The sequence below is a fragment of the Sinohyriopsis cumingii genome, chromosome 7 (genome assembly GCF_028554795.1).
Source record: "Sinohyriopsis cumingii isolate HCF-2022 chromosome 7, ASM2855479v2, whole genome shotgun sequence".
NCBI classification, from domain to species: domain Eukaryota; kingdom Metazoa; phylum Mollusca; class Bivalvia; order Unionida; family Unionidae; genus Sinohyriopsis; species Sinohyriopsis cumingii.
The window spans coordinates 50977981-50997424 of record NC_142967.1 but is presented as its reverse complement, the minus strand read 5'-3'; the positions used below and the strand labels follow the sequence as shown (position 1 = coordinate 50997424).

The 19444-nt window shown below is 33.9% G+C and overlaps 1 protein-coding gene and 1 long non-coding RNA gene across 3 annotated transcripts in view; one reads left to right on the top strand and one right to left on the bottom strand.

Annotated features, from left to right (window-relative positions):
• LOC149795211 (uncharacterized) overlaps positions 1–19444 on the top strand; it is a 138730-nt gene that overhangs the window by 68786 nt on the left and 50500 nt on the right. The gene's annotated exons all lie outside the window — the stretch shown is intronic.
• LOC149795212 (uncharacterized) overlaps positions 1334–19444 on the bottom strand; it is a 33421-nt gene continuing 15310 nt past the window's right edge. The window contains exon 3 of the long non-coding RNA XR_016422283.1: positions 1334–1572. This is a non-coding gene — a long non-coding RNA (uncharacterized LOC149795212). The remainder of the gene's footprint in view (positions 1573–19444) is intronic.

Here is a 19444-nt window from a genome sequence, read left to right as displayed (position 1 = left end):
CATCATGACACAAAGAAAGATGAGCATCATGTGCTATTTCTCAGTCTGATCTTTGTAATATGACATCATGACACAAAGAAAGATGAGCATCATATGCTATTTCTCAGTCTGATCTTTGTAATATGACATAATGACACAAAGAAAGATGAGCATCATGGGCTATTTCTCAGTCTGATCTTTGTAATATGACATCATGACACAAAGAAAGATGAGCATCATATGCTATTTCTCAGTCTGATCTTTGTAATATGACATCATGACACAAAGAAAGATGAGCATCATGGGCTATTTCTCAGTCTGATCTTTGTAATAGGACATAATGACACAAAGAAAGATGAGCATCATATGCTATTTCTCAGTCTGATCTTTATAATATGACATCATGACACAAAGAAAGATGAGCATCATATGCTATTTCTCAGTCTGATCTTTGTAATATGACATCATGACACAATGAAAGATGAGCATCATGGGCTATTTCTCAGTCTGATCTTTGTAATATGACATAATGACACAAAGAAAGATGAGCATCATGGGCTATTTCTCAGTCTGATCTTTATAATATGACATCATGACACAAAGAAAGATGAGCATCATGTGCTATTTCTCAGTCTGATCTTTGTAATAGGACATAATGACAAAGAAAGATGAGCATCATGGGCTATTTCTCAGTCTGATCTTTGTAATATGACATCATAACATAAAGAAAGATGAGCATCATGTGCTATTTCTCAGTCTGATCTTTGTAATATGACATAATGACACAAAGAAAGATGAGCATCATGTGCTATTTCTCAGTCTGATCTTTGTAATATGACATCATGACACAAAGAAAGATGAGCATCATATGCTATTTCTCAGTCTGATCTTTGTAATATGACATCATGACACAAAGAAAGATGAGCATCATATGCTATTTCTCAGTCTGATCTTTGTAATATGACATCATGACACAAAGAAAGATGAGCATCATATGCTATTTCTCAGTCTGATCTTTGTAATATGACATAATGACACAAAGAAAGATGAGCATCATGGGCTATTTCTCAGTCTGATCTTTATAATATGACATCATGACACAAAGAAAGATGAGCATCATGTGCTATTTCTCATTCTGATCTTTGTAATAGGACATAATGACACAAAGAAAGATGAGCATCATGGGCTATTTCTCAGTCTGATCTTTGTAATATGACATCATAACATAAAGAAAGATGAGCATCATGGGCTATTTATCAGTCTGATCTTTGTAATATGACATAACACAAAGAAAGATGAGCATCATGGGCTATTTCTCAGTCTGATCTTTGTAATAGGACATAATGACACAAAGAAAGATGAGCATCATGGGCTATTTCTCAGTCTGATCTTTATAATATGACATCATGACACAAAGAAAGATGAGCATCATGGGCTATTTCTCAGTCTGATCTTTGTAATATGACATCACGACACTAACAAAGTTAAACATTATACATCTGCTGGAAGTGGGTGGTTCCTTACAAACATGGAGGAAATTTAGTATTCTGGCTTCGGTATTATAACTATCAACATTTTCTTTAATCCATGCATCTGAAAATAAAATATGTAATTAGTTACTTATTCACAATATGGTAGAATAGTATACTACTACTATGAACTAATAACATCTATGATGTATACATGAAACTACGTGTTTTGCTCTGAGTTGGCAGAGAAAATGAGTTTAATGTGGTGTAAAGATGTGTCAAGGTAAAAGACTGAGACATGTTTATTAGCTACATCGAATGAGTTCTTTACCTGGTTCAGAACAAAACATGAATGCAGTTTTGTATTTATACAATCTCTATGCTTTTGAAATAATTTTAGCACTATATGTATGAAATCAAAACCAAATTGGGATTAATAAGAAAAGATGGTTTTACTGCATCATAAAATACTGATTTGCAAATGTCAAAGAGCAGTTCCAGTCTGAGAATGATAAAGAAGTATTGACTGAACAGCTGTACTGAAGACCATATGAAGCATGTAAGATTAGAGAGGTAATGTAATAAAATAAAAAGAAGAAAGGACTTCACTGGAATGATTTCTCATCTTCAAAAGACAATATATTTCAGTAATGAATGATGAAGAAGGCTACAAATATCACCCTTTTTTATTTTTTGAATGAGTGTCAATTCTGTTTATGTAACAGCTCCCCTTATAAATGTCAGCTGTGGTTATCTACTTTAATAATATGATAATAATAATAATAATAATAATAATAATAATGAAGACTTTATTTAGAGAAGGTAATTCAGTATGTTACAAAACTAATCTACCTTGAGGCCTTCTAGCCGTTATGTACAATAATATACAATATATACAACATGGTGTGAAGAACCTGGCTTGACACTAAATAATTAAGTGATTTTAAAAATCAAAGTATCAAGCCCCAAACATATGCACAGGCATCTGTAAACACATAAACATGCATAAAATATAAAATATCATCCTGCATTGAAAAATTCAAATGTGAAAAATATGCACAATTACAGAAAAGCATGCAGTAGTTATATTACTATAAATGTTCAAATGTCTAAAGATTTCATCCATTTGTGACATCGATTATGAAGAGATAACCCAGCTCAGAGCTGAATGTTCCTTTCTTTATTCATGTGCAAATATGTACTATGTATGTAAATATGCAAATAATAAAGGGCCACAAAGAGGACTAGTTGATGCAGCTAACTGCATCATCCTCTTTAGTCATTAATATTTATTATTATTATTATTATTATTGTAACTAATTTTAAGATTTAAAAATCTGATGCAACTAAGATGTAAAGGATCAGAAATATACTTGAACATACCAATAGTAAAAATTGTCTTGATAAAGTTGGTTCTAATTACTTACCCACAAACATACTGGTACATGCATCGTGCATCTAATAAAACAGGTACAAATTACTTACCCACAGACATACTGGTACATGTATCATGCATCTAATAAAGTAGGTACTAATTACTTACCCACAAACACACTGGTACATGTATCATTCATCTAATAAAGTAGGTACTAATTACTTACCCACATACATACTGGTACATGTATCATTCATCTAATAAAGTAGGTACTAATTACTTACCCACAAACATACTGGTACATGCATCGTGCATCTAATAAAACAGGTACAAATTACTTACCCACAGACATACTGGTACATGTATCATGCATCTAATAAAGTAGGTACTAATTACTTACCCACAAACACACTGGTACATGTATCATGCATCTAATAAAGTAGGTACTAATTACTTACCCACATACATACTGATACATGTATCATGCATCTAATAAAGTAGGTACTAATTACTTACCCACAAACACACTGATACATGTATCATTCATCTAATAAAGTAGGTACTAATTAATGAATTACCCACATACAGCTACATGGATCTGTATCAATCATCTAATAAAGCAGGTACTAGTTACTCAATCACCCACATAAGTATTTCATGCATCTGATAAACTATATATTAATTACTTAGTTAATGACCCACATACATATAGGTATGTGTATCACACATTTAAAAAAAAGCAGATACTAATCAATTTAATTACCCACATGCATACAGGTATATGGAGCACCTGACAAAGTTTCAAATCTGGAAAGTGAACATATTTATTCCCTGATACAATTGGAAAAGCAGTTTAAATTTAAAAGACAGTGATCAGTTCATCAGGGTTATGCTGGATGGTTATACATACAGCATGAATAAACCCTTGGGAGGCATCCGTTTCAATAGAGAGCTAGGCAAAGTGATTACCATCTATACTTGCTTATAAGTCGAGTCCAACTGCAAACTGCACAGAACCACATTTGTCATTGCATAATGCTCTGGCAGATCTGGGTCTGTGCAGTTTGTTAGGAATAATCAGTAAAACAAACAACATAGACCCTGATCTAAAGATGCTTCATGTTACGAAAGATCAGGATCTATGTTGCTTGCAGTTGGACTTGACTTATAAGCAAGTAGATATGATAGTAGTCAATTAATTATCGTACAAGTTGGTTCTTGATTATCTTACAAGTAATTTTAAATTTGCAACAAAATGTACACACACACATGAACATCCATCTCAAACAACAATCTGTATTTACCAAAACCAAATTCTGAAATTTTAAAAGATGAGTCTTGCTCTTTATGGTGTTATGTGATTTGGATTTTTAACATAGCTTTAACAATTTTTTAGTCATATCACTACGATGTCTGCAGTGTGGCAGTTTATAGTGATGTCTAGCAGTGGGGCATCATGTTGCAAATATGTAGCATGATGTCCCACCCAGTCACATAATCCTGACACCAGGCCAACCAGTCCTAACACTAAACTCTTAATGCTGAGCACCAAGCGAGGCAGCTGTTAGTACCATTTTTGTAAGTCTTTGGTATGTCTCGGCCGAGGATCGAACCCATGACCTTCCGCATCCAAAGCAGACGCTCTAACCACTAGGCCACCGGAGCGGTCTGCTTTTTATGGAGCCAAACTATGAAATTTGATTCCACCCTATAAGAACAGCTGATTCATCCAAGTGTTTTAAGAAGCATCTTTATTGATGTCTATGGAAATAATCAATTGTGCGATTTTATGTACATTAGTTCTACTCTTCTTCAAAACAATGTACTTTCATGTATTCACCTGTAATGCTTTATACAGGTTTTCTATATCAATGATGTATGACATACAAATCTGTAATTCCTAGGTAATTCCTATGTACATATTTTATAGTAGGAATAGATCAGTTACTTAGTTTGATATCTAGTTGCAGGGGCGTAGTGCTGTGGGAACACATGGGAACAGTGTTCCCTTACCTTTTTGGTACTCATCATTTTCCTTCCACATCTGAGAGTCATGTGTTCTCTCACTTCTTCATTTAGTACTACACCACTGTTTAATTGTCTAAAGACACAACCTGCAAACAATGCAAATTATCACAAACATTGTAGAAGGCCTCATGGAAGATTGGTTTGTTGGCTAAATGAGCGTACTCTTCAACTGAGACTACTCCGGTGGCCTAAGTGGTTAGAGCACCCTCCTTGGATGTGGGAGGTCACAGGCTTGTGCCCCAGAGGAATCATATAAAAAACAAAAACTTATAAAAATGGAACAAGCAGCTGCCCCACTTGGCACTCAGCATTAAGAGGTTAGTGTTAGGACTGGTCAGCCTGGTGTCAGGATAATGTGACTGGGTGGGACATGATGCCACATATTTGCGGCATTATGCCGCAGTGCTAAATATCACTATAAACTGCCACACTGCTGACATCGTAGCAATATGACCAAAAAATTGTTAAAGCTACATTACAAATCCAAATCACACACACCTACTCAATAATAATAATAATAATAATAATAACAAAAATATTATTATTATTATTATTATTATCATTATCATTGTTATTATTAGTATTATTATTATTATCATTGTTGTTGTTGTTATTATTATTATTATTATTATTGTTATTATTATTATTATTATTGGATCCTCTTACACAATGTACTAGAGAAAATTATACTCATTGGTTGAGAATTAGTGAAGAAGTAATTCTTTCAAAACTGTCGTCATTGCTGGAATTTTAGGAATGAATATATGAATGGATGGATGCAAAGACAACTGTATGAATTAACAAGCTTTATATTAAGTTATATAACATTCTAATTGAATACGTGACTTTAGAAGCCAAATGAAACAATGAAACTCAAATTACTATGGAGAAACCTCATGTATGTCAACAAACATTAAACATATAAATACTGTTATCTATCAGCCTGCTGTTTGTAGTCAAGATTTGTCTGCCACTATGATGACAACGTAGTACTTTATGTTTTTATCACAACCTCAGATAACCTAAATATCTAATATAAATGTTATGTTCACTGTTAACAGCCAATATAAACATGGCGACATCACAACAAATATAACTCTCACACATTCTTGTTGGGGCTCCAAGATGCAGGGTTATGTCACAGATAAATGTTTGGGTTAGATACGTGGGCATCTCGCTGCTAAGATCCCATGAAGGTAAGATCTGTGATATTAATCCAGAATATTGATCAGGTACAAAGATAACCACTGTGTTCAATCACACTTGTAAGAAAGTAATACACATGTCTGTCCATATGACTGTGTATGCATGCTTAACATTAGACTTGTTAATAGTGACAAGGTGATTACCACTGTTATAAACCAGAAGTAAATACAAGTGGTTCATCAAGGTTAACACCATACTACAGCTAAAATCACTGAAGCACTGATTCTGCAACTCAATTGAGCCTTTCCCTGGCATCATACACGTGACATCATACACTTGGCAACAGGCTAATCACAATGTCAAAATGGTCATTCAGTGTCAGAATGGTCATTCACAGTATCAGAATGGTCAATATCTTCATAGAAAATAAATGTAATAATAAGGATGATAATGGAAGACTAAGTTAGTTTCATTTTTTTCCCACTTCATTTTACTGACAAAGGTCAATGCTGCATGTTTTCAAGGACAGAGGCAGTGTTTTTACTGGGAAGGGTAACTGTGCAAATCCCCATTAATAAATCCCCAATTTAGTCTCAATAAGTTGATTAAAAGTTCACACAAATGATTTTATGTGACCCTAACAAAGCTGTAGCATTAAATTATATCAAGTCACTCATAATAAGTCACTCATATTGATTATGTAAGCACTTAATTTATATATAATGCACAAAAAATCATGCACCTACTTGACTGAGATTCTGTATCATAGCAACAAGACCCTTTAGTTAATTATCAGGATTATAAAGGCTTTTAACAACATTTGGTAAATGTATAAATGGTATAAATTTACTTTTTGTTATTCTATGGCCATTTCTCTGCAATTATGTGCTTAGTGATGGTGTTATATAATACACGATTGCAACTGCTGTACTGATAATGGGGATAAACACTTACATCTTTTATCTTTAATTAATACCAGTTTTTTATCACATACATTTGTGGAAACAGTATGTCTATTCATTTCATTCTTGTAGATAAATTCAATCTATCCCCCTCAAAAATTCTCCACTCCCCCAAAAATAATGAAATTTTGAAAAACTCACTGAACTGAGGTGTACAATGCTAATATTCATCCTGACAACTAAAATACAGTTCACATGGTGCACTCACAATTGTGCCATTTTAATATATGAGATTTATGGTGCTCTAAAACAACTGAGCCATTTTAAAATGTGGAATGTATGGTGCACTCAAAGTTGTGCCATTTTAATATATGGGATGTATGGTGCACTAACAAATTGAGCCATTGTAAAATATGGAATGTATGGTATACTCAGAATAGTGTCTTTTTAATATATGGGATGTACAGTACACTCAAAATTGTGTCATTTATTTTGCAAATAAACAGCTTATATTTTGGTTACCTTTCATCCTTTTTGCACTTATAAATTGTAAAGATAATTAAAGTTATCAGAAAAGATAAATTAATTATGTAGATAACAAAAAAGGGTGATCCAAATGATAGCTATGATAGAATGCTAGGATTATTAGAAGAGCATAGAGAGACACACAGACAGATAGAAATGTTGACAGACTCACCTCTTCAGCTACAAATTCACCAGTAACAAGGCACATCATGAAAATGAGAGTGAGTTTGAAACAGTTCATTTATTGATATATCTGAATGACCTGAGAGCACTTACATTGATCATGTATTCATTTGACATACATTGATCTCCAGTAATTACTATTTAAAAACAGATGAAGAACAGTGCTCATGGGGTGCAAGGTAACACTACATCAAAAACACCTTTAGAGAAATCAGATCATTAGAGACAATCATGAAATTGTATTGCCAAACACACCTGTAGAGAAATCCAATCATTAAAGACAATCATTAAGTTTTATTGCCAAACACACCTGTAGAGAAATCCAATCATTAGAGACAATCATGAAGTTTTATTGCCAAACACACCTGTAGAGAAATCCAATCATTAGAGACAATCATGAAGTTTTATTGCCAAACACACATGTAGAGAAATCCAATCATTAGAGACAATCATGAAGTTTTATTGCCAAACACACCTGTACAGAAATCCAATCATTAGAGATACATCATGAAATTTGATTACCAAACACACCTGAGAAATTTTTTTATTGCCAAACACACCTGAGACAGCAAATCTGAGTTACTATTCACAATCATCACGAAGTTCACCTTGAAATTGTCAAAATGTATCAATCCAATCTTTGACAAGTCAGCTGTTGATAATCAAGCCTGGCACAATTCAATGGAGCAGAAAGTTGGCCTGCATATTCACCCATTGCCTGTGGCTAAGTTACAACTTGAAAAGTTGCCAAATCCCATATTTTCACAATTATTACAAATATAAATATTTCTTACCAATAACTATTTGAAAAAACTTGCTTCAAATATTAAGAATTTGCACTGTCATGTCTGCAAAAGAAAATGTAAGAATGACCTTGACACTGACTACAAGATAAATGAGTCAGACTTGGACAGTGTTATCATGTGAACTAAGGATCGAAAGATACATGAAACTGCTGGCTTGTATTTAACTGAAGCATATAGTACATGGGAATTGTACGTAAAGGTGTGGCTATGTGTCAATCATTTCATAATCTTGCCCAAGATGCTAAGATTGACTACGCTGAAACAGCAGCATTTTTAAGGCTCTCTTTTATTCAGTTTCAATGAAATTTTCACCTCGAACCAAAAATTGGAATATTGTCTAAAAACAAGGTTGATTTTCAAAAAAGAAATCTCAGATTTCAAAGATAGTTCTATACCAATCAGTAAGTAAATCATATTCTACTCCTCTTTTGTTCTGAAGACAATAAATTGGAAATCAAAATTTAATTGATACAGAAAACTACATACAAGTTCCAAGTCAGCAGACAGATGAGTTTTATATGGCAAAGGGATATTTTGGGGCCATGAAGATAAGAAGTATCATTACAGTGAGGGATTACTGCACACACACACACACACACACACACACACACACACCATATCAAATGAATTTGATAAACTAACTCATAATAAAACATGAATGTGGTTTTGCATTTATTAAATACCCCTCTTTTAAACTTTTCAGATATTTTTCTCTGTATGATATGTAACAAATTCTATACAAACTGAGAATTTGTTTAAAACTCGCATTAGGTATCCTGACATGCTGATTTTACAGAATTTCTGAACAATACTGATGTACAGTATGAAAATATGTCCTTAACACATCTATTTAATTCCAAATCAATCATGTGAGTTCAAACAGATACTAATAACAGCTATTACTGTTACATGTACTTACTATTTTTTGATTTATATATGCAGGATTTCATGGTCAGTATTAAGTGAGTGTGCACCTCTTATGAATAAGGACAAGGTTATTATTATCATATATTTGTACATGTAACCTAAGGTATGTAAAAATCATGTTTCCTTCACAAATTATCTTCTTATTATGCATCTCATTTTCTTGGTTGGTGAGACTAAAACATGATAATTTAGAGTATTTAGTTTCAAATAAAATATTTTAAAATTTGTTTACAATTTAACTGTGGTTTTGTATAATGGTTCAGATGTGCCAAAATGTCATTTCGACTACATCCTTGGCAACTCAAGCTAATTGTTGTCTCAGTCCCTGTTTGATACTTTTAATTTGCTCATTCAATTTTCGTAGCTTTTAAGTTTTCTAATGGTAGAGAGGTTTGGTATAATATTCTATAATATTACTGTGTCTAGCTATTACAAAGAAGTGAAAACTAAAATTTCAAGAATTAGAACAAAGTGAAGTGCAATCTTTCACTCCAACCCTGGTGTAAAGCACAATTAGATTATACATGGTGACACCACCCCCGCTAGCTGCAACTACAGTGCAATGCCAGGACAGATGACAGCATGGTAAAATACTGCCAAAGAGATCAATCAGTCTGCAGTATTGATCAAAATGATAATATGCTGGCTATTTCGTGCAGATTGTCCTGCTTTTTAGTGCCACAAGTCCTGCTGTAACAGGGGCTTTTAGTGCCATGTGTCGGGCTGTAACAGGGGCTTTTAGTGCCATGTGTCCTGCTATAACAGGGGCTTTTAGTGCCATGTGTCCTGCTGTAACAGGGCTTGCAAAAAAATAAAAACCTCCACATACTTGTAATTTTATAGGACTTTTATTAAATAACACACATGTTTACATTTTCCATCATATTTTACATAACATTTCTGGCAAGTAATTTTTCAATTTTATTTTGCCCAGAAAACTGACCTGCAAAGAGATGCCAGATTAGGGATTTTGTCAGCCCTGCATGGTAAAATAAAATGTAATACGACCTGACACTTGTGCATCCAATAAATGATGATCATACAGCATGAAACAAATGACAGATTTTTTTTTTTTTTCATCAACAGATGATACTTCAGGTTTGGACTTATGAAGCTTGTTATCTGCAGATTTTTTACCACTGGTGGCCTAGTGGTTAGAGCCTCCGCCTCAGATTTGGGAGGTTTTGGGTTCAAACCCCAGCCAAGTCATATTAAAGACTTACAAAAATGGAACTAATAGCTGTCTCACTAGGTATTCAGCATTAAGAGTTTAGTGTTAGGCCTGGTTGGCATGGTGTCAAGATAATGTGACTGGGTGGGACATGATGCCCAAGTGCTTAATATCACTAAAAACAGCCACACTGCAGACATAGTAGTGATATGATTTTTAAAAAAATTAAAGCTGTGTTAAAAAAATCCAAATAACACAAGTCTCATCTGCAGAATTTTCTTCTTCTCAACATCCTAAATAATTCTGTAAAGCCTCCAACACACATGCACACACACACTTCAAGCCTAGCCATCTCAGACCTTCCCATGGCCATTACAATTTTGAAATCAGCTTTTAGCCTTTCATGCATATTACATGAAGGTCTATGGTACCAGGAGGAGCTTTAAACTGACAGACAATTGTAAAATAAACAATAAATATATACATTAAAGCCAAAGACTCATGTAACCAGTTTGTATATTCCTCTGCTGTAACAGCTATTTTTTTGTGGGGGGGGGGGGGCTGGTATAACAGGTGCCCTGAGTTTGTTTAAAGTGTGACCAAAACAAAACGTTTCTGTGATGATTTGATTTTGAAAAGAACAAATTTAAAAAGTGACATTTGAAATTGTATGGTCTCAGGCTGAGCCAGTCAGCTAAGCTGAAATAAGCCTTTATGTGTACAGTAGTGTTCTCCCTCACACTTAATTTACATTGATATGGTAAATAATTGATTGCATGTACAGTATTATTTACTGTATATACCTGCTTATAAGATGAGTTCGTCTGCAAACTGCACAGGTGCATTATGCACCAGAAGATCTGAGTCTGTGCAGTTGTTAGGATTAATCAGCAGAGCAAGCAACATAGACCCTGATCTGCAGGTACATTATGTTACAGCAGATCAGGATCTTTGTTGTTTGCAGTTTGACTATACTTATAAGAGAGTATTTACGGTACTTCCTATACCCTGATGAATACACTAATGGCATTATTGTATGTACAGCATTTATTCAGACCAATGCAATGTCCTCTTTACCTACAGATTCCACTTTATATTATTATAATTCAGCCAGATAATCAATTATCTGGAAAAAAATTGTCTCCTGGGGAGTCTGGTCAATCAATGTTTAACTGTATTTAACAGAGTTTATAAGAACACCCCATTTGTAACACAAAGGTGCAAAAAATAAGACTTTAAAATAGACAACCAGATTGTCACCATAAAAAAGGACATGTGGTTAAATTGAAAGAAGTGAATGGTTTTCTAGGGGCATGGTTTTCTGGTGTTACTTTATCTGTTCGAAAATCATTATATCTGATTAATTGTAATCGTTTTTCTAAACCTAAAATAATCATGTCTCATTCAAAGCAATGTATATTTCTGGCACTATACGAGTAAAATACATCCCTAGCTGCAGCTGAAAGGTTCCAAAAGTCTATATTCAGACTAATACACTTGCACTCAAATTTCCATTGATCAATATCAGGTTCACGATTATATTGTATCCATAGATTCTCTGGCACTGCGTGATCCCAGATTAAAGACGTAACTGCAACGATTGTTAATTCGTTATTCTGTCTATTCTAAAAATAGAACAAAAACAGAATTAATCCGAAGCAGTGGAGGCTTCTGAAGTAAATCAATATAAAGGTCCTAAATCTCGAACAAATCCATCATAAAAATAGTGACGCACATTTGATGAATATAAAGATAAATGGCATACATGATAGTTAGATAAATAAAAAGGGTTAATGCCTTTGGAATCAAGATGTGGATTTTAAAAAAACTGTCAGCACACATCATTTTTCACACCGATCTCAATGTCAAAAGAAATTTCTTGATTTAAAAGTAAAGGTATTGATCTAATCTGATTTATTTAGATTCATTAAATTTAGTTCAATTCACTCTTTAATTTTTAATGTGGCAATATTTACACTAAATGGCTCCTTCCAAAAATTAATTTTGTGCATCACAGAAAATATATAAATCTGCTAAAGTCTGCCCCAATAAAAAAGTAACATTTCTAAGACTTAATTCAGATATAATCAATTAAGGCAGTGTCCATCAAAATTTTCTGCAGCTTCCTTTTTACTGCAAACATTAACATGTATTAAGAAAGCTTTAAGAAGAGGGTGCTAATAGCTGTTCATTTGATGTGGTGACAGATTTGCTAAGACAGGAGTGTTGCAATAAGAAGGTTTTTACTTCTGAGACAGACATTGATGTAAATATTTTGTAACAGGGAAAGAAATATTGCTGTGATTTTTTTTAATTGGTATTTTCATTGGTGCTTCTTTTTTTGGAAATGCCTCTGACATGTCTCTTCAAATATGAAACATTTTTGTTTGGTTTTTTTAATTGTATGGTTTGTAGCAGCCATGTAAGTCATGAAACAGCAATGCTTATCACAGTGTACATGAAAACCGGCACTTCATAAATAAAGGCAAAGCTATCGTATATACACAAGTCCTACAAGAGGGACCTCAAGGGGTCAAGTGGTCCCAGGCCTCAGGTGGTCAAGTGGTCTAAGGCCCTGGGTAGCCATGTGGATTAAGGCACTTGCCTTTACAGTTCACTGGCATCTCACCTGTATCTGCATGGCATCTCACCTGTGTTTGCATGGCATCTGTGTTTGAATGGCATCTCACCTGTGTCTGCATGGGACCAAGTCTCAGCTCAGCCAACAAGGGTATTGTGAGAAAAGTTGCCAGTACATGTACTTCCCCATGGGTTGGTGGTTCTTCATCTACCAAATATACAAGCTGCCATGAATACCCTGTCATGTGCTGAAATGTGTTTAACCCACAAAACTCAGAACCACAAGTCCAACACAAAGGCTGTTACACAGTAAAACTTGTCTTGAGAGACCACTGCTATGAGAGACCATCCATCCTGAGAGACCAGGTTCTCCTTGCCTAGATTTATCAATTATATAATATTATGATGTCATAGAGACCATGTCTTGAGACCCCATTATGTTTTATCAAAAGAGGCTGTATTTCAAGACAGGTTCTACAATACTATCATAATTCATTTGCCTATAATTCTAAAACCCAACTGCTATTCAATATGAGATCAGTCTATGCCCAACATGCCATGCACTACTTTATTACAACAGATCAAACATTAACTCATATGATTCAACTGACTGTAAGCAGTTTATATTGGCATTATTACAGAAGCTACTTGACTAACAAGTGCAATAGATGTTCTTTAAATCCAAACCCTCATACCTGAGAAAACTGCCATAGGATTCACATTTTATGAAGGAATCAATTCTAAATGGAAATGAACATGTCTTTTAAGGGGAAAAATCTTTTTTTAAGCATAATATTATGATATATATGACATAAATGCTGCAATTTTTACATTACATTTCTTGACATTTAAGGTGATCTCACTATAAGGCAAAATAAAATAATCTATGCCTTGTATGGATATCATTATAGTGAGGGGCCATCCATGTAGTACATAAAAATGGAGGGGGGAGGGGGGTAACCCAAATGCAGACACTTGCATATGGGGGGGGGGTCTACTGATAAAGTACATATGCATAGGAAATGGGGAGGGGTGAAACCTCGATAATAATTTGCCAAATACATAACCTCTTTGGAGTTTGAATTTTAGCGGACACTAGACAAACTGTTTAAAGTGACACAGCTTATTTCTTTGAATGCAGACAGACATTCAACATCAGTGGACCATCTGTTTTATTAAACACATTAATGTTATTAATTCTTTATGGTTTCTGTGTGGATTAAATATAGGCTGTTCTTTAGAATTGTGGGGGATCATCAAGTGTATTTACGCAGGTGGTGGGTGTAAAAAAGTATGCATGTATATGGGGAGGCAAGCTTTGCATGATTTTTGCATATGTACTAAATGGATGACCCTTGAGGGATTACTGTACACACACACACATACTAACACAAAGATATTTGTTAAAATTGTAATGGTTTTCATCATTATTGTAGGTACCCACTAGTTTTTTCAGGGCAGAAATTAATATCATAACACACTGTCAGTCTCATGTAATAATTGATTTATTTTCCATTCCTGCATGTGAAGGCTACATTACACATACTTTTTTTGGATCTGTGGTATGTATAACACATCACATTTCTTGGATCCATGATATATATATATAACATATACAACATTTCGTGGATCCATGATCTATAGATATAACATATACAACATTTCTTGGATCCATGGTATGTATAACACATATCAAATATCTTGATTATCCATGGCATGTATAACATATATCACATTTCTTAGATCCATAGTATTTATAACACATCACATTTCTTGGATCCATGGTACATATAACATATATCACAATTCCTGGATCCATGATATATACATATAACATATACAACATTTCTTGGATCCATGGTATATATTACATATCACATATTTTGGATCCATGATATATATATAACATACAACATTTCTTGGATCCATGGTATATATTACTTATACTACATTTCTTGGATCCATGATATTCCTTCTTTCCATATTTCAGTAGGTCATCGCGGTTTGTTACACCATACCAGTGGGTACGCTTTATTGATGATACAGAAATGAAGTGGCAACATGGAAGAGAAAGTCTGGATGATTTCATATCAAAGGCAAACAACTTCCATCTCTCAATACAATTCATGGCAGAAATCTCCAACTCAAACCATGTCTTCCTGGACACAACAACCAGACTGGTAGAAAACAAACTCCATACAGACATCTACTGCAAACCAACTGACAAACACCAGTATCTCCTCCCAAGCAGCTGTCAGTCGAAACATTGCATTAGGAACATCCCATATAGCCAGGCACTAAGATTATGCAGAATTTGCTGACGATGAAACATTCCTAAAAAAAAGTCGGAAGAGCTATCTAAACATTTAATTTACCGAGGCTATGACAAAGACCTGATTATGGAGGCAAGACAAAGAGCTAAACAAACAAACTGTGATGACCTACTAAAATATGGAAACAAGGAAAAGGCGGGATATAATCTGCACTTACATAAATTTACATAAAATAACAGAGGTCATTATGGCTCATCAATTTCTAGGTCAATACAAATATTTTCTTGTATCAGCAACAAGCTGAAATAAACTCAAAAGTTGACACATAAGAGTTAAAAGGTTGTATTCCTGCAGAAACAGCCATGAAAAGTTTCACAAACATAACCATTATTCTGTTCTATTTGTTTGTCTTGTCTATGTTTTGTATTTTCCTTTGAAAAAGACTCATTAATGAGTTGAAAGCGCTTAGGCTAGCTACATACTAGTTTCACACTGTTCGTTGTCAGTTTATTGCATTTATCTTAATCAGTCCCTGACACATGTGAAGAATATGCATGTGCTCTAAATTGTCAAAGCATAATGGAGGGGCAAAAAAGGGCAACTACTCCTAAAAACATACTACAATCGTAGCTTTCAACGAGATATTTGCCATCATTTCATGGAAATGTTTGTTTTACGATATTATACAATGAATCATTAACTTCTTGATGAGCTTTCACTTTGTCCTCTGGCATTATTTTAAAGTCTGAACCATGGACTTTCCCTGGTGACCAGGCAGGCACCAGTGAGAAGTTTTTGAGTAGATGAGATTCACCAAAGAGTGCTGCATGCATTAATAGTACTCTGTGTGTGTGTGTGTGTGTGTGTGTGTATAATTTGGATTTTTAATGTAGCTTTAACAATTTTACAGTCATATCACAATGATGTCTGCAGTGTGACAGTTTATAGTGATGTCTAGCACTGGGGCATCATCCCGCAGACATGTAGCATGATGTCCCACCCAGTCACATTATCCTGCTACCAGGCCAACCAGTCCTAAAACTAACCTCTTAATGCTGAGTGCCAAGCAAGGCAGCTGTTAGTACCATTTTTGTAAGTCTTTGGTATGACTCAGCCAGGGATCAATCTAATTAATAATACTGTGTGAACTTTCTATGTTGAAGTGCAAGCTCACAGACTCAGATCTGCTATCACATAATGCACTGACAGATCTGGGTCTGTGTAGATTGTTAGTTGTAATCAGTACAACAAGCAAAGACCTTAATCTGCATATGCATTATGCTATGGTAAATCGGGATGTTTATTGTTTGCAGCTTGACTCAAGTGAGTACATACAATACCTAAAAATTATTTCCAATTCATGAAGTATCAAGATATTATGTGCCTTTTTATGGATACTTAATTTTGTGAATCAATTTTATATTATTTTAAATCCAAATTAAATTAATATTGAAGCAATATTTAACTTCCCTTGTCCATGTACAGCCCTATAAATATATTTAATAAAGATGTGATAATGCATGATAATATCATGTGATATTTTAAAGAAAAGGTGCATTGGACTCGTCGACAGTAATGTTCATTTTTCATTCTGACTCTACATTTATGATGTAGCTGAACAACATAAATCACTACCTCTCAAATAATAATGCATCTGGGGTATTTGTTGTTTTGCCATCATTAAACTTGGACAAAAGAAAAAGAAAACCTGAGTGAGTTATTATTGATCAAAGCAATATCAATACAATAAATAGACCAATTTAATGTGGTAGCCGTGGTTGAAAACTGTAATGTACCATGACATGGTGAGAATAATTGAAAATTGTATGCATGTCCATATAAGTGCTGAGGTGAGGTGGGGTGGGGCGGGACTAGAATACACAAAATTCCAGTCAAATGTATAGTTATATACAAACTGGAAAAGAAATAGCTACCTACATGTTTGATGAAAATTAATCACTGTTGTGTAATAACATTAATTATGATTTGTAAGTTGTAAGTTTCTGAAACTTGGCTGATATTTTTTTTTAAATTCTGTTTATAATCTGTTTATAAGCTTGGTTGATTATAGAGTATTATTCATAGAATAAAGGTCAGAAAAATCAGTCGCCATAATGTGACTGCAATGTGTATATATTTGAATTGATGTTATAACAGCATATATGATAGCAGAGTTCCCCAATTATTTAATTTAATTTTGATTGTAAAAGTCCTTACATCTTAATTCCAAACCACCCAAAATTCTACTATGATGCTGCCACATTCATCACTTTAATCCTTTCGATCAAGATAACTGGGCCAATTATGATCTGAGATGCTGGATCAAATACAATTAAAATAATTTTATATTTTTGAAAAGTAATTTCTGCAAGAAAAGAATTCCTGAATAAGAGTAAGAACATGCTCTGATTTATATCAATGATGTTGAATGCCAACAAAAATATAACTAAAGGTAGAAATAAAAAAATCTCTCAAAGAAACAGACACTCGACTGTCCAAAAATAATTTCCAGGAATCAAAGCTAAATATGTTTCTTGTTCTTTTCTTTAATCTTTTATTAAAATATCCTGAAAAACATCAATATCTCAAACAGGAAATTAACGTTTTTTTCCCACTAGCCACCTGTAAGTGAAATAAAAAATTCTTTGTCATTTCATTTTACCTTGAACCTGATATCATGTATTTAATGTCAGTGAACATATCCAAACGTAAAGATAAACACCCACATGCTAAGTCTGGTTGAACCTTTAATAGCCATGTACATTTTCTTGGGGTGTGGTGAAGTCCTAAAGTGGTACAGTACATGTATTATTTAGGTATATCCACAAACTAGGTTTAATAAAAATTCATTCATACTTGTTTGTGTTATTATGTTCACAAACTGATATAGCTCAAAGCTTCATTCATTACTGCTGACATTAAAATCAATGTCATGCAACTAAATAACATGTTTGGTCAAAGTTTGATCCAAGCAATGATGCATGACTTGACCTCTAGGTCAATTAGGTCTGGTTAGGTCAAGTTTTTGACACTCCATCACAAAAGTGTGGCTTCGCTTGTGGTTGGATACAAAATATTTTCATTAAATAAAATTACAGATTGCAAAAAGTTTTTTTTTTAAATTAAAATATCTGTTCAATACCACTGTTCATACAAGAAGATTAGTGATAAGATTTCCTCAATGGTGCCAAGATGGAGGTCAGATGAGTTTCATCTTCATCCAGAACCAGTTCAACACTGCTTTAGTGTTTTAGTGAAAACCTAATGTTGATACAGCCATAGTTAAATTAGCCATATACATGTAGGTGGCACTCTAGAGTTTTGTATTTTACACAGGGTTAGGTTTCATTTTTTTAAAAAGACTTTGCATACCTTAGGTGTTGTAAAAAGAACTTTTAATTCCCAGGTGATTCGTTTTCGAATGTGATTCAGGAAGCAATAAGCTATCAGCAAAGCCCAGCAAATACAAATTTCAGAACTCTTGGTTGATGGAGTTCTACTTTGTGAAGCATAATGGCAAGGTGGGGAGCATTCATGGTGATTATTTGTATATACTGCAAAAAATCAACAATATTAAGACACAAGTCATTCTGGAATGTATGACATCACCAAAAATAGCCTTTAGCATGCTGAACTTAGTTCTCTTTATTATTATTCTTTATTTTAATCGTGTTATAATACTATTAATTACTATAATTAATTGACCCAAGCTTTCGGAATGATTTTAGTGATGAAATTTGATTGAAAGACAATACTAAGCACATGCTATTGTTAGCACAACCGATTTGTGTTGGAAAGTGTTAGCATTAGACAGAGGCATTTATTATCTCTGTATTACCTGTACCTCAATAAGCTTGAAAATACTATGTCCCTCCCCCCCACCTCTCCTCTCCACTTATCCCAATGAAATGGTCAGTTCCAAATGTGATATATATTAATTTGCATATACAGACAAAGATATTTCATGGTCTAACTGCATCAGATACATTTCAAATAATGTGGCCCCAATTATAACTTATTTCATGCTAGAAAACAAAGCAACACTCCCAATTTAAGATCAATTTCAGCTAACAACCTTTC